The sequence below is a fragment of the Macaca mulatta genome, chromosome 14 (genome assembly GCF_049350105.2).
Source record: "Macaca mulatta isolate MMU2019108-1 chromosome 14, T2T-MMU8v2.0, whole genome shotgun sequence".
NCBI lineage: Eukaryota > Metazoa > Chordata > Mammalia > Primates > Cercopithecidae > Macaca > Macaca mulatta.
This window is the reverse complement of record NC_133419.1, coordinates 35,108,926-35,124,848: the sequence shown is the minus strand read 5'-3', so window position 1 is coordinate 35,124,848 and position 15,923 is coordinate 35,108,926. Positions and strand designations below refer to the sequence as shown.

Genomic DNA, 15,923 nt, shown 5'->3' with positions numbered 1-15,923 from the left:
TACCAAATTCTTGGCATAAATTTTGACTCATGCCAATTCTTTAGTTCCAGTATTCACTCTATCACACGCCCTTAGTTTGTTGCTTCAAAATGCCACTTATATCTCTCTCCTGCTCTACATTCTTATCCCCACTCTATTAATCTCAGTTCCTGACCTATTATGCCAATGATAACTTCTGCCCCTTCCAGTTCATCCTGCCCCACTCTGCCAGATTCAACTTTCTTATAGAATGCTTCCATCATATGACTCTTTATAATCTTATTTCAAATACAAATTCAGTGGCATAGGTTTTAATGATCTCCATGATATATATACCCAATCTCAATTGTCCTAGAGTTCATGGATGGGAGAGAGCAGTCTTTTCAGTGCTTCATCCACATGCCATTTTTGTTTCTATCTCCAAGCCTGTTCCCTTGCTGGATATGTCATATCCTCTTTCCCCATCTATACCTGAGCCCTGTTCAGCTCACATTCTGCCTTCTCAATTAACATTTTACTTCTTAAATTAAGCCCTACTTAACTCTTTCTATAAACTCAAATGGTACTTTTAGTGTTTTCCATACAATTTAACCATTGAATACACATTATTTTATTTATTTATTTTTTGAGATGGGGTTTCACTCTTGTTGCCCAGGCTGGAGTGCAATGGCACAATCTTGGCTCACCGCAACCTCCACCTCCCGGGTTCAAGTGATTCTTCTGCCTCAGCCTCCCAAGTACACATTATTTTATGTTGTTTTCTAATCACTTTAAGTATATTCACATTCAGGATATTGTTCAATGTTAATGATGATTTTTTAAAAAAATGTTCTCACTCTGTCACCCAGGTCAGAGTGCAGTGGCACAATCATGGCTCATTGCACCTTTGACCTCCTGGGCTCAAGGACCCATCTCAGACTCCCAAGTAGCTGGGACTACACGTGCATGCCAGCATACCTGGCTAAGGTTTTATTTTTATTGTTTTGTAGAGACAGGGTCTTGCTTTGTTGCCTTGGCTGGTCTCAAACTCCTGGCCTCAAGAGGTCCTCCTGCTTTAGCCTCCCAAAGTGTTGGGATTACTGGTGTAAGTCACCAGGACCAGCCTCAGTGATGAGATTTTTGATGATATCATGAATAGGGGACCCAGGAAATCTTCCCATCTTGCTATTGGTCTAGTCATTCTTTTCCTCCTCATCAAGACCCTAAGAGAAACACTGTTAACAAGGAACAAAGACAAATGGGAATTCAGGTACCATCTTGTAATGGTTAGTTTTGTGTGTTATTTTGAATAAGTGACATTTCCCAGTTATTCAATCAAACACTAGTATAGGTAAAAATTTCTTATAGATGTGATTAAAGTCAATAATCAGTTTTTGTTTTTGTTTCTTTGTTTGTTTTGTTTTGTTTTTTGAGATAGAGTCTTGCTCTGCCACCCAGGCTGGAGTGCAGTGGCACCATCTTGGCTCACTGCCGCCACCACCTCCTGGGTTCAAGTGATTCTCCTGCCTCAGACTACCAAGTAGAGCAGGTGTGTGCCACTAAGCTCAGCTAATTTTTTTTTTTTTTGTATTTTTATTAGAGACAGGGTTTTACCATGTTGGCCAGGCTGGTCTCGAACTCCTGGCCTCAAGTGATCTGCTCGCTTCTACCTCCCAATGTGCTGGGATTACAGGCGTTGAGTCACCATGCCCAGCCAGTCAGTTGGTTTTTCAAAAGGGCAACTATCCTAGATAGTCTGATTGATTTCATCAATTGAAAGGCCTTGAGAGTGGAGCTGAGGTTTCCCAGGAGTAGAAATTCCAACTGTGGACCCCAGCTTTAGCTTCAGCCTGTGCCCAAGAGTTCCAGCCTGAAGTTCCTGACAACCTACCCTACGGATTTGGAATTGCCTGCATAGTCCCCACAATCACATAAACCAATTTCTTGCAAGAAAGATTAAAAAATATATCTCCTACAAGTTTCTGTTTATCTGGTTTAACCCTGACTGATATAGATTGGGATGTCTGGAAGTGGAGTAAGAAATAACTAAATGTGGAAGTGGCTTTGGAATGGGGCAATGGGTAGAAGCTGAAAGGATTTTGAAGAACATAGCAAATGTCTAGATGGTCTGGGATATACTGTGAGTAGAAATATGGATAATGACTCTACTAGTGAGGATGCAGAAGGAAGTGAAAAGCATGAAGAAAATCCATAGTAAAAATCTACATAACTTTACAGAATATCTAAATCTTCATAAAAGACTGTTGATAGAAATATGGATATTAGAGGCACTCCTGGTGAAGGTTTAGAAGGAAATAAGGAACAAGTAGAAAATGTAGAAAAAGAGGGTCTTGCTTTACAGTGGCAGAAAGTTTATTGGATTTCTGTCTTACAGTTGTGGAAAGCAGAAATTATAAGTAATGGAGTTAGGTATTTAGCTGAGAAGCATTTTAAGCAAATTACTGAAGGTGCAGAATGATTTTGTCACATTGCTTATAATAATACGCAAAAGGAAAGAGATAGGTTGACAAAATAATTGTTAAAGAAAGAGGAACTGGAACTTGGTGATTGGGAAATTCTCATTCGATCCGGATTGGAAAAGATGCTAAAATTAGGAGATTTGCTGTCAGGAAAGACTACTCTGGAGAGAAAGTCAAAATGGCTGGACCACATTTTCCTAGTGGCTCAGAAGTATCAAGAGGTGAGAATTTCAATCACACAGAGGTATCCTGGAGAGGGGAGTCATGTGACTCACAGATCTCAGCCATCTAAGTAGAAGCCAGGAATAGAGATGGGATTATCCAGGAAAGATAAATGGAAGAGACTCTTATCTAATGGAGTGAATCCCCAAAATATTCACAGAAGACCCACAAAGCTCTTGAGAATTTTAAACCAACAGAAAGACAGAAATAGAGAGATGATGAAATGAAAGAAGATTGTTGGACTCCTAAAATTCTACAGGCAGAACACAGACTAATAAGACCACTCTGTACAAACACATGCTATTCCCTTTTTTTTTTTTTTTTTTTGAGACAGAATCTGGCTCTATTGCCAGGCTGGAGTGTAGTGGCGCGATATCGACTCACTGCAACCTCCGCCTCCCGGCTTCAAGCGATTCCCTTGCTGAGGCCTCCCGAGTAGCTGGGACTACAGGCACGTGCCACAGCAACCAGCTAATTTTTTTTATTATTTTTTTATTTTAGTAGAGACGGGGTTTCACCATGTTGACCAGAATGGTCTCGATCTCCTGACCTCATGATTTGCCCGCCTGGGCCTCCCAAAGTGCTGTGATTACAGGCGTGAGCTACCACGCCCAGCCAACACATGCTATTCTTCATAAAAGAATGGCTCAGAAAATGAAGCCTCAAGTCATAGATTATTCCCAGGTCTTGAAACCTACAGGAGTTTGCCCATTTGGATTTCTAATATGCTTGGAACTGGTAACTCCTTTTTCCTTACATTTTTTTCTTTTTTATTTATTTATTTTTAATGTGACTGTAACTGGTATCCTATCCCTGTTCCACCATTGTATTTTGGGATAAAAACATGTAACTTCTCTTGCACGAAAATGAGAAGAATAAGAGAGCCATGCTTACAAACTCATGGACTTCTAGCCTATATTCTGATCTAGTCAGGATAGTATTCAACATAATAGTTAAAAGCTTCGGATGTGGAGTCAGACTGCCTGAGTTTGAATCCCCACTCACTACTGAGATCTAGACTAGAGTAAGATGCTTTTAACCTCACTGTGTCACAGTTTTCCCATCTGCAATATCACAATAGTAACTGGACCTTTTTTACAGAATAATTGTGAGAAAAGATGTACACAGTGATTGAAACAGTGTTCGACACTGTTACAGAAGAGACTAAAGAAAAAAATACGTTCCCACACCCCACCTGCCCCCATGCACACACACACACACACACACCAGGAGTGGCATTACAATAATTATGAATAATGTGTAAGATGTTGCTAAGCTCAGAGTCAATTCTAACTGTATGCTTATTTATTGAGATGTTTCACAGCATCAAAAATCACGTTTTTTATTGTAGTTGGCAAAGAAACCAAGTCTAGAAAGGACGTAGAGACAAATCCGAATGGCCCTGCTAATTCATTTAAAAGGCCCAAGGGATGGATGAGAAGCAGTAGCTATTAACTCTTTGGAGGTATTCCTCTCCAGTTTCTGGAAGGCACAAAGAATACTCTGATTAATGTGTTTGAAATATCCTTTCAAAGCTTTGCTTATGCCCTTGTTATATTAATTATTTCTGTAAATTAATTTTTCTTCCAGGATCACTCTCCAGAAAAAAAAAAAAATGAATAAATATCATACTAGATTTTTCCATAGCTGAAGCCTACAAATTGAAAACACTGGGAATCAAGAAGTTGGCTACCCTAAGATCAAGGCTAGCCTCATAGATAAGCAGACTCAGTGGTACCTTCCTAATATGGATTTAAGTGGTAATTAGAATATTCAACTTGCCTGAGACTTCATCTAGCCAACTTCTAGAGAGCCTCTGACACTTCAACCCTGTCTTCCTATTCCTAATTTACTCACAAATTAATTTTGTTCACAAATTGAATTTGTTCATTCATTCATTCATTTTTCAAACAATTATCATCTAACACACACACATACATACGTATATAGAAACTATGAGGCCTGTGCAAGGCTTATAGAGTCTAGAGATGAATAAAACATTGTCCCTGTCTTTCAGAAGCAAAGACATTAGAACTCTTACAAGAAATGTGGATAACAAGTGTCTGTTTCACAGGCTGTTGTGATGATTAAATGAGATAATGAATATAAAGTCCTTTTATAAGTCCTGGAATATGATCAATAACTATTTCTTGTTATTACTGTCATCATTATTTGGTAGAGCTGTGAGGGGACTCAGAGAACTTCTAGTCCAGTGGTTCTCAAACTTTTGTGTCCATCAGAATCACCTGGACAGTTTGTTAAAATGCCAGATGCTGAGCCCCACTCCAAAATTTCTGATTCAGTGAGTCTGTGCTGAGGTTCGAGAATTTGCATTTCTGGGTTCCCAGATGATGGTGATGATGCTGGTCTGAGACCACATTCTGGTAACCCTCTTATACTCCAGTCCCTTCATTTTACAAATAAGAAACTGAAGCTCAAGAGAGTTAAACTGATATAACTATAAACTTATCAATAATTCACTCTTTTGACCCCACCTATCATTATTACCCTGCTGCCCCTCTGTGATAGCTGCATATCATATCAGATATGTTGATTTTCTTAACCTTACAGAAAGCATAACGATAGGCATATAAGTGTTCCATATTTTTGTACATGGATAGATTAGGGGAGAGGAGATATCTCTGGACAGAGAGGCTATAAAGTTGGTCATCCATGCATAAGGCCATCAATCAGTTTGAAATCATTTGTATTATTTACCTATTGCTGTATAACCAATTCCCCCTAAACCTAGAAGTTCAGCAGAGCATACATCTCAGTTTCTGTGCAGCAAGAGTCTAGGCATGGCTTAACCAAATACTCTGTTTTGGGATTTCTCACAAGGCTGCAATCAAGGTGTTGAGTAGGGCTGAGGTCCCATCTGAAGACTTGACTGAGAAAGATCTGCTTCAAAGTTCACTTACATGGTTTTTGGCAGGATTCAGTTACTCAGGGCTCTTGGACTGAGGGCCCCAGTTTCTCACTAGTTTATTGGCCAGAGGCCTTCCTCAGTTCCTTGACATGTGGGCCTCCCAATTGGATAGCTTGCTTCATCAAAATCAGGGAGATCAAGGCAGAGAGAGTGCACTTGCAAGATGGAAATTGCAATCTTTTGTAGCCTGTCTGTGAAGGTGGCATCTCATCACCTTTTTCATAGTCTATTGGTTCGAAGCCAGGCACTGGATTCAGCCCACATTCAAAGCAAGAAGATTACCCAAGAATATAAATACTGGAGTGGAAATAAATGAGGCCCACATCAGACACTGCGTACCCACACTACTCATGTAAACTCAACTCCTCATTTCACAGATGAAGAAATTGAAGCTCAGAGACAGCAGGTGGCTTATGTAAGATCACATAGCCAGTCTACTTCCCTGACTAGAATTCTAATGCTCTTTCTATTACATCATTGTAAAATTCTCTCCATTTGATCTCTATTGTAGACATCATAAACAATATATCAATTGAAAACAGAAGAACAAAACATGCTCTGATGGAATAAGAGCAAATAAGTTTATCATATCCAAACTCTAGTTTTTAAAAAATAAACCATTTGCTGAATCATCATTGTAATCAAGAACCCAAGAGACAAAAAAGCAATATAATAGTTCCAACAAACAATCATTTATTTGGTGCTCTGTTCAAATAACACAAAGATAAGCATTTTTCTTTTGGATCTCAACATACACTCTATGAGGCAATTTTCCTACCTCTTTACCAGGAGAATGTACATTTCTTCTTGACCTAGTGAGGCTCTCTGTGTATTTTCAAAACTAAACGTACCTTGTAAAAATATATTATAGACCTCAAGTAATATTTATTTCCCAGACAGCTGAATAGAAAAAGCTAAATCATACACTTATTTCTGTTTCAGTACATATTTATTTAGCACTGACTGTATATAAGGTATGTGTCTGGCTCTAAGGAATCAGTGGTGAACAAGCCAGAAGCGATTATTGTTGCAATGGTCTTTCAGATATACCAGGGAAAACAGACATGTTTTAAACATTATAGATAATTAATTAGTGTGTAAAGTGGCTTTGAAGGTAGAAGATAGAGTGTTATGGGAGAATATAACTGTGGGTCTTAACTGAATCTGGGGAGATAGAAAGACATGATAATTAAGCTGAAACTGTAGAGGGCATAGAAATTTGCATATTCTGTTCCTTCTAAACAAATTTGGAAAACAAAAGCATTCCAGATAAAGTCTCCAAAGTGAGGAAGTTTATTTTGATTTGATTTTGTAAGATCAAATTATAGATCAGATCATAGAAAATAGAGATAAAAATTACAAATAATCTTTACATATGACTGGGAACTAGCTATATAGTCATCATTGACTATATGCTGTTGCTGCAACAGTTTTAATGGATCCCTGGGTGTGTCAAACTTGGCAGTTTGGGCTAAAGTTAATCATCACTGTAATCAAGAACCCAAGAGACAAAAATGCAATGTATTAGTTAATAACAATATAATTTAACCCTTGACAAAGGGTATATCTCTGGAGAGCAGAGCTCATAGATCCCCCCCTTCCTTACTTAAAGCAGGGTGGATATCCTGTTATTGACTTTGAAACAATTTCCCAAATTTCCAAAATGAATCCAAGATAAGGGTATGTCTTGTGAGTTGAGAAAGGATGGTATTCAGGACAGCTTAGTACTGTTTGTGGGGAACAGAAACTCCAAGAAGTGTGGGGGCATAAGCAAACTTCCCAAGAAGGAGAGGTTTTAAAGATTAATCACTGGTAATTTTCATTAATGATGAGTCATTAGTGATAAATCATTCATGATCATCTTCCCGACAACGATGGATGAAGGGCTGCATCAGAACAGAGAGTTCTGTGCAAAAGCCAGAATGCCAGCTACTCAAGAGAACTGGGCCCCAGGACCGTAAGGTACCCCAGGAGAGTAACATATTTGCTGAATAGGAAATAAAGTTCTCCCAAAGGAAGCCACTTTTCAAAGCACTTTTTACAGTGCCATCTAGTGGAGATTAAAATTACTGCACAATTGTCCCACTGCTTGGGTTCTAGTCCTTGCTCTGATCCCAACAACTCAATTCAAACGCTGATTCCAGCTCCAAAATTCCAGCATGCCTTTATTTAGTGAGCAAAACCAAACATTTTCTTTTTTGTCATGACATTGACCTGTAAATCTAATTTAACTATAAAATGAAAAACAAGAGCTACTGCTAAGGGTTGTTAAACAGATTAAAATAAATTACTTTTAAACGCTAGAATGTGTGAACCTGGTTAATGGAAAATAGAGGCAGAAGAGGAGGAGAGAGACTCTTAACACAGTAAAGAGTAAAGACGGTAAATGGTAAATATGAGCTGGTCATAAGCTTCCTTAGCTGCACCAATGTAACAGAGAGATGTCCTTGTGGACAGGATACAGGCTTTGGAATAAAGGTGGGTCTAAAGCTGGCTCCACTACTTAATAGTGTTTGACAATATAAAAAAGGCTTACTCTCTCTGAATCTTCATTCCTTCATCGATTAAAAAGAAGAAGGTGATGGCTACACCTACCACCTGTGGATATTGCCATTAGAAGATGCTTATGGATGCCAATCCCCTTCCTATCATCTGCATTAAACCCTCAGCTGGTTTTAGAGCGCAAACAATCCATTCTTTTCTATGATACCTCTTGAACTGGGTCTTCACTCTTCCAAATCTTCCTAATCCCTCTTCCTCCACTTCTTATTCTGACTCTCCTCATCCTAATAAATCAACTTGTTCCAATCTGACTGCTAGCGACAAGTCAGAGATCTCTGGCTAGTCTTTTCCCAGAAGCTGGTGGAAGGCTATTCGTGCTTCTGCTTGCTCCTTACAGAAAATCTATAGTGATCGTTGTTCCCATGGGTCAACCAACACAGAGAAGAAAGCTGCAGCCAGCTGCCGACTCTTAATCAGGAAGAGTTTGCTCAGCTGGTCCTTCTTCAACTACATTTCCCTCTTATTCTTCTCTCACCTTCAAAGTTTTTTGTTTCTCTTCACCAAGACATCAGTCTGTTGCCCTCACAGCATGACATGGCTTTTTGCCTTTTTATCCTATACATATAAGTCAGTAATGCCCTGTAGCTGGGCAAACAATAAAGAAGGACAAGGTTTTACTTCAATGCTGAGAAAAATAAGTATATGTCCCCTATTTTTCTGTAAACACTCATCTTTGTTGGAGAAAGTGTCATCATTTCAAAAAAAAAAAGGCTTCCCTCCTCCCTGATACTGGTTTGGCCCTCTCAGAGGTAGAAATAATATTTTCCTCAGCAAAGGTGATTTTCTTCCCATGAGGCCTATAGACAACCAAATTGATTTTTCAGGCCAAAACCATTTCGACGTCTATTTATCTTCTCAGGATGATGTCCTTCAGCAAATAATTTTGTCAACTCTTTGGTGTGGGTTTTTGTAACAGAGAAGATTGTAGTCATCATACTTAAAAATAAATAAATAAATTCTATCTTTCTTCTTTGCTGAAAGCACTATTCAACCCAGCCTTTAAAACAGAAAATTCTAGGTATGAAATAAAACACTGACCTTTATGTTAAGGAAAAAATAAAATGTTGAGGTTTTTTTTTTTTCGTTTTTTTACTCTTCAGATTGGTTTTTCCCACTAGTTCTACAAAAATGACTTTAAAGGTAAAATTTAGCAAAGGTGAGAGGGGGAAGTTGCAAAAAGAAAAAAAGCTATATTAAGGATTCAATTTTCACATTTATTTTTCTCCCCATTGGTATATTGAGGAAGAGCCTTGAGACACGAATTTTATTTTTTTACTATAAAAATCAATGCATACCCTGGTTAAAAAAGAAAAAACAAAAAGTTTCCCTTCACCATTACCTCCAGACACACTCTATATATATAGCTTTACATATATAAGTATATACAGAGTTCAAATCCTATTATCTTGCTTTTTCTATATAATATATTTTGGAAATCTTTTTATTCCAAGACTCATAAGTCTATTTTTAGCTAGTTGGATATCATTAATTTTTACACATATATCATGATTTATTTACCCAGACCCTGGCTGACATTTTTTCAGAAATTTTAGCAAATAGCAATTACCAATTAAGCTTCAAAGAACATGCTTTAAAATATATCTTTGTGTTTTTGAATTGGTAAATCTGCATGATATATTTGAAGATTAAAATTGTTAGGTCGACATAATGAGGAGGTTAGGAAAAACAGTGCAAAGCATTTCAGTTGAGAGGTCTGCAAGTTAAATTAACAGTAGATGCTGAGCTCCTAATATATCTACCCCAATCTTTAAAGAGGACCAATAGAAATAAAAGCCACTATGTGGCGTCTTTTTTGAGCAGGCAATAACTTGGACTCAGGTTGAAAACCATCTCCTTAGCTGCACGATACCTTTTGCTAAGGAGACAGATTGCAACTTCAGTCCAAGTTAATTGCCTGTTCAAACAAGACACAGAATTAGTTTGTCTCCATCAACAAATGAATGGATAAAGGTGGTGATATGTACACAACGGAATACTACTCAGCCTTAAAAAAGAAGAAAATATTGTCATTTGTGACAACATGACTGAACTTGGAGGACATTATGTTAAGTGAAATAAATCAGGCACAGAAATACAAATACCACATAATCTCACTTACACACTTAGAATCTAAAATAAAGTTGAACTCATAGAAGTAAAGAGGAGTATGGTGGTGTTACCAGGGGCTGGGAGGAAGGGGTGGCAGTAGCTAAAGTTGGGGAGATGTTGCTGAAAGGATGCCAACTTTCAGTTAGCTAGGAATAAATTCAAGAGATCTATTGTACAACATGGTGACTGTAGTTAATAACAATGTATTGTATTATTCAAAATTGCCAAAAGAGTAGATTTTAAGAGTTCTCACCACATAAGTATGTGAAGTGACATATACATTAATTAGCTCAATTTATCCATTCCACAATGTACACATTTTTAAAGGACATAATAAATACATACATTTTTCATTTGTCAACTAAATAAATAAAATGTAAAAAAAAAAAAACTAAGTCCTGAAGACAGTAAAATAATACCTTTAAAGTGCAGAAGGAAAGAAAAGGGAAAGGAAAGGGAAAAGAAAGGAGGAAAGAGAAGGTCATCTCCAAATAATTGATAACTAACAGAATTTTTCACCAGCAGATATGCCCTGCAAGAAATGGTAAAGGTACTTAGACAGAAAGAAAATGATACCAGATGGAATCTCAGAGTTTTAAAGAAGGAATGAAAAGCATCAGAAATGGTAAGTATTTTGGCAAACATAGAAAGACTATTTTTCTTCTTCTTTTTTTTTTTACTGACACAGATGTACATTTTTGGGAGTACATATGATAATTTAATACATTCATATAATGTATAAAGATCAAGTCAGGGTAACTGGGATAGCCATCACCTTAAATATTCATCTTTTATGCTAGAAACATTCAGATCATTCTCATCTATTTTAAAACGTACAATAGATTATTGCTAACATAATCACTTTACTGATCAATTCAACACTGTCTTATTTCTTCAAACCATATCTTGTTTTTTTGATTGTTTGTTTGTTGTTTGTTTGTTTTGAGATGGAGTCTGTCTCCCAGACTGGAGTGCAGTGGCGCAATCTCGGCTCACTGCAACATCTGCCTCCCGGGTTCAAGCTATTCTCCTGCCTCAGCCTCCTGAGTAGCTGGACTACAGGTGTGTGTGGCCACGCCTGGCTAATTTTTGTATTTTTAGTAGAGACCGGGTTTTGTTTTCCTGTGTTGGCCAGGCTGGTCTTGATCTCCTAATTTCAAGGGATCCTCTCACCTCTGCCTCCCAAAGTGCTGGGATTACAGGTGTGAGCCACTGCATCCAACCTAACTGTATATTTGTACCCATTAATCCAGTGGTCTCCAACATTTTTGGCATGAGGGACTGGTTTGATATAAGCCAATTTTCCATTTCTCTACGGACGGGGGTGGGGGAACGGATGTGGGTGGTTTCAAGATGAAACTGTTCCACCTCAGATTACCAGGCATTAGTTAGATTCTTATAAGGAGCACACAACCTAGATCCCTCGCATGCACAGTTCATAACAGGATTTGTGCTCCCGTGAGAATTTGCTGTCACAGCTGATCTGACTTGAGGTAGAGCTCAGGCAGTAATGCTCGCTCATCCACTCATCTCCTGCTGTGCCGCTGGGTTCCTAACAGACCAGTACTGGTCCAGAACTTGGGGGATAGGGACCCCTGCATTGATCACCCTTTTTTCCCCTCCTCCCTACTACCCTTCCTGGCCTCTGATAACTACCAATCTACTCCTATCTTTGTGATATCCACTTTTTTAGCTCCCACATATGAGTGAGAACACACAGTATTTGTCTCTCTGTGCTTGACTTATTTCAATTAACATAATAACCTTCAACTCCATCCATGTTGCTGCAAATGACAGCATTTTATTACTTTTATGGTTGAATAATATTCTATTGTATAAAGGTGCCACATTTTATTTATCCATTCCTCTTCTGATGGACTCTTAGGTTGATTCCATATCTTGGCGATGGTGAATAGTGGTAAAATAAACAGGAGAGGGCAGACAGCTCTTTAATATATTGATTTCCACTGTATTGGATATATACCCAGTGGTGGAATTGCTGGATCATATGGTAGTTCTACTTGTTGTTTTTCAGGGAACTTCTGTATTGGTTTCCATAGTACTTGTACCAATTTACATTGCTACTAATAGTGTGTGTGTTCCTAAGTAGAATGGTTGGAAGAAGTATTCATGCTAGAAGGCTCTGAATAACAATACTACTAATACAGAGGATACCAACCATAAAATACTATAGGGCCAAGCAGGTGAAAATAATTCAGTGAAATAGCTCACATCCAAAACCAAAAAGAATTAAGGACCAAGGTAAATTGGAAGCATATGCCCCATCTAAACAAATACTGCTCAGCTATCACCGATGGTCTTCACACAGAAATGTAGCCCTATATTGCTGAGTCTCTGAATTTTTCAAGATCTCAATTGTGACATAATTACTTAGTTTTTAAAACACTCTGTGCCCCAAACAGATAATATCTGAGTGCTAAAGGCAGCTAGTGAACTGCCCATTTGTGACCCTTTTTCTAATATTTTTAGTACTCTCAGCTTGTCTTGGTAGATAGGCCTTCTTATCAAATGTATGGCAAAAGCTACCCCAACCCAAGCTTTATTCTTAGCCTTTTAGAACCCAAGACTTGTGATTTCCATTGGTGCAAATACCTTGTAAATTCTTTCAGAAAAGAATGAATGACAAAAAGTGTGTCCAAATAGAATATTGTAAACTTACATTTTTCTTTTAAGATCTCTCAGGCTGGGGCCTGCGGTACGCCGCTTCAGTGAGGGGCTCCACTGCGGCCACCCGGCTTGCTGCCTTCCTGGGCGCCACTCCCCCACTCGACCCGACGCGACGCGCCAGTAGCGCAGCATCGATTCCTCTCGGGCTCTTGGGCGCTGCTCTGAGCAGCGTCACCCTTTACACCAGAAAGCTGGCGGGCACTATGGGGAAAAAACAAAACAAGAAGAAAGTGGAGGAGGTGCTAGAAGAGGAGGAAGAGGAATATGTGGTGGAAAAAGTTCTCGACCGTCGAGTGGTAAAGGGCAAAGTGGAGTACCTCCTAAAGTGGAAGGGGTTCTCAGATGAGGACAACACATGGGAGCCAGAAGAAAACCTGGATTGCCCCGACCTCATTGCTGAGTTTCTGCAGTCACAGAAAACAGCACGAGACAGATAAATCAGAGGGAGGCAAGCGCAAAGCTGATTCTGATTCTGAAGATAAGGGAGAGGAGAGCAAACCAAAGAAGAAGAAAGAAGAGTCAGAAAAGCCACGAGGCTTTGCTCGAGGTTTGGAGCCGGAGCAGATTATTGGAGCTACAGACTCCAGTGGAGAGCTCATGTTCCTGATGAAATGGAAAAACTCTGATGAGGCTGACCTGGTCCCTGCCAAGGAAGCCAATGTCAAGTGCCCACAGGTTGTCATATCCTTCTATGAGGAAAGGCTGACGTGGCATTCCCACCCCTCGGAGGATGATGACAAAAAAGATGACGAGAATTAACGCTCCTGAGTACCAGCCCCTGTCACATCTGACTGGGTTTCAGGTGGGAAGGGAAGGAGTTCTACTTGTCTTGACACCATAGAGGTGGCTTGAGAAGATGTCCTTTGAAGAGCCAGTATAGTTTCTGTGCCCTGCAGCAGCCCAAGTGCTTTAAAGCCATTTCAAGCTGTATAGTTTGCACACCCATCCCAGTGGAGGGGAAAGGGGATAAGTGTTTCAAGGCAATCTTTTCTGCACTTTGCTGAGAAAAGCAAAAGGCCTTCTATGAAGGACAAAACTTGCAGAATTGGGTGTGTGGGAGAGCAAAAAAAATACTGTAGATCTTCAAAGAGCATCTCCACAACCCACAGCCTTCTTCCCAATAGTGTTAACTCTGCATTTTTACAGCGTAGCATGTGTGTAGTCTTTGGCTATTACTGGTGTATTATTTGGGGGAGGGATGGGGAGGGGAGAAAGGGAGATGGGTAGCATCACTTTGATTAACATTTGGGGCCTGATAGGGGAAATGGTGAAGCAATGGAAAAGAACAGACAACTAATGGTTTGCTTCTATGTCCAGAATATTTTACCTTAAAAAAAAAATGTCATTGGCACCATAAATAAGGACTGTGAGAGACTGTTTAAAAGCTGTGAATGTCTGAAACCTATAAGCCAAGGTGTTCCCTGCCTAAACTTATTGCTGTTCCCACAAAGGACTAAGCCATTTCATAAGTTACCAAAGTTGCCATTTTGGAGATGGAAATTGATGAGGAGGGAAAGTCTTTTATTGGAGAGTATACAGTACAAGCAGATCATTCTGTCTCAGAGGTGCTAATAAAATTAGAAGACACTTTCTTTTCCAGTAACGAAGTTATAAATATCAGCTTGTTCATCCAAGCCACTGGCTGAGGTGTTAGGGAAGAGGAAGAGGGTGGTAGAGGAGATAAGACAGTAGGGTAAGACAAGGGCCTGTGCTCTTAGTGGGGAAAACTCTTGGAGCCATTCTCTTTTTTGAGCTTTGAACTCTGAAACCATTGTTGGCTTCAGTCACTGACAGCACAAGTTTCACTGAATTGATCTAAGAGTTTAGTGATTTCAAAAGCCTTGGTCTCAGGAGAAGATTAAACTTCCATATTGGGCAGTGGTTCACTTTAAAACACACACACACACACACACACACACAATTTTTTAAGAAATCCTAAGAAGTAACTGATACCCAAAATGCTCTGTCTTGAGTCATGAGATCCATCAGTTCTTGATATTGTCTAGACTTGCATCTAGAGCTACATTGTAAAATCCTTTTAGGCATGTGTTAGATTTCTGTGTAAACTTTGTTTAAATGTAAACTTCATACTACACTGTCAGTTTTTGTCTTAATAAAACTATAGGTTTATTTAAAAAAAAAGATCTCTCATAGGTCTAGTTGGAGAAGGTCAAGTATTAAGAAATGATTCAGTGGGTAGTTAGCAGGGATGATTTCTGTGGTTTCTTTGACATTATCATTGAAAAGCCTGGTAAATCTTTCTAACCAATCTCATCCACATCTTAGCTCAGCCATCTGGGTCTCCCTTTCAGGATGCCCATTTGCTTGAGAGTAATGAATATCATGGTAATGACTTTCTCTGATAAACCAAATTAAAGCTAGATCATGCATTTTGGTCACATCCCAAGAATATATAGTATCTTTGACAGGTTACCTACTATTCCTGCAGGCCTATTTTCCAGCTAATTAATTGGGTCACAGAATAGTTTGGGCCACAAGAGTGGCATTTTCTAAAATGTTATATGGAATTCTAGATCCATGATGCTCTGTAGAAAAATGGAAGGACATTCTCTATTCTTCTATTTTTAGGAAATATGGCAAGATATATTCTATACACACACACACACACACACACACACACATACAAACACATACACCTTCAACACCCCCATTTTAGAAATTTCTCAATGAAACTGAATTAAAAGGTATAAGGAGTTATAACAGAATTTTGATGAACTTTAATTCAGTGTTTTCCAAATGTATATAAATAAAATACTCATTCATGTGTCTGCAGAAAATGCTTTTGAAACTGTTGATTGAAACCAACAATATGATTTCCCCACAAATGTCAAGCTACATTTTATGGAAATAACATATATTGTAATTTATGTTAAAATATATTTTTAACAGGTTGATGTTTCTTCATTTTCCCTATTAAATCTTCCCCAATTTAACATACAGTTCAATGTGAAACT

General features: G+C 38.7%; 1 pseudogene across 1 annotated transcript; it reads left to right on the top strand.

Annotated features, from left to right (window-relative positions):
• Positions 1-12,962: 12,962 nt before the first annotated feature.
• On the top strand, positions 12,963-15,090 carry LOC697437 (chromobox protein homolog 1 pseudogene; annotated as a pseudogene). The gene has a single exon (XR_001439495.3). The product of XR_001439495.3 is annotated as a chromobox protein homolog 1 pseudogene (transcript).
• Positions 15,091-15,923: the final 833 nt, after the last annotated feature.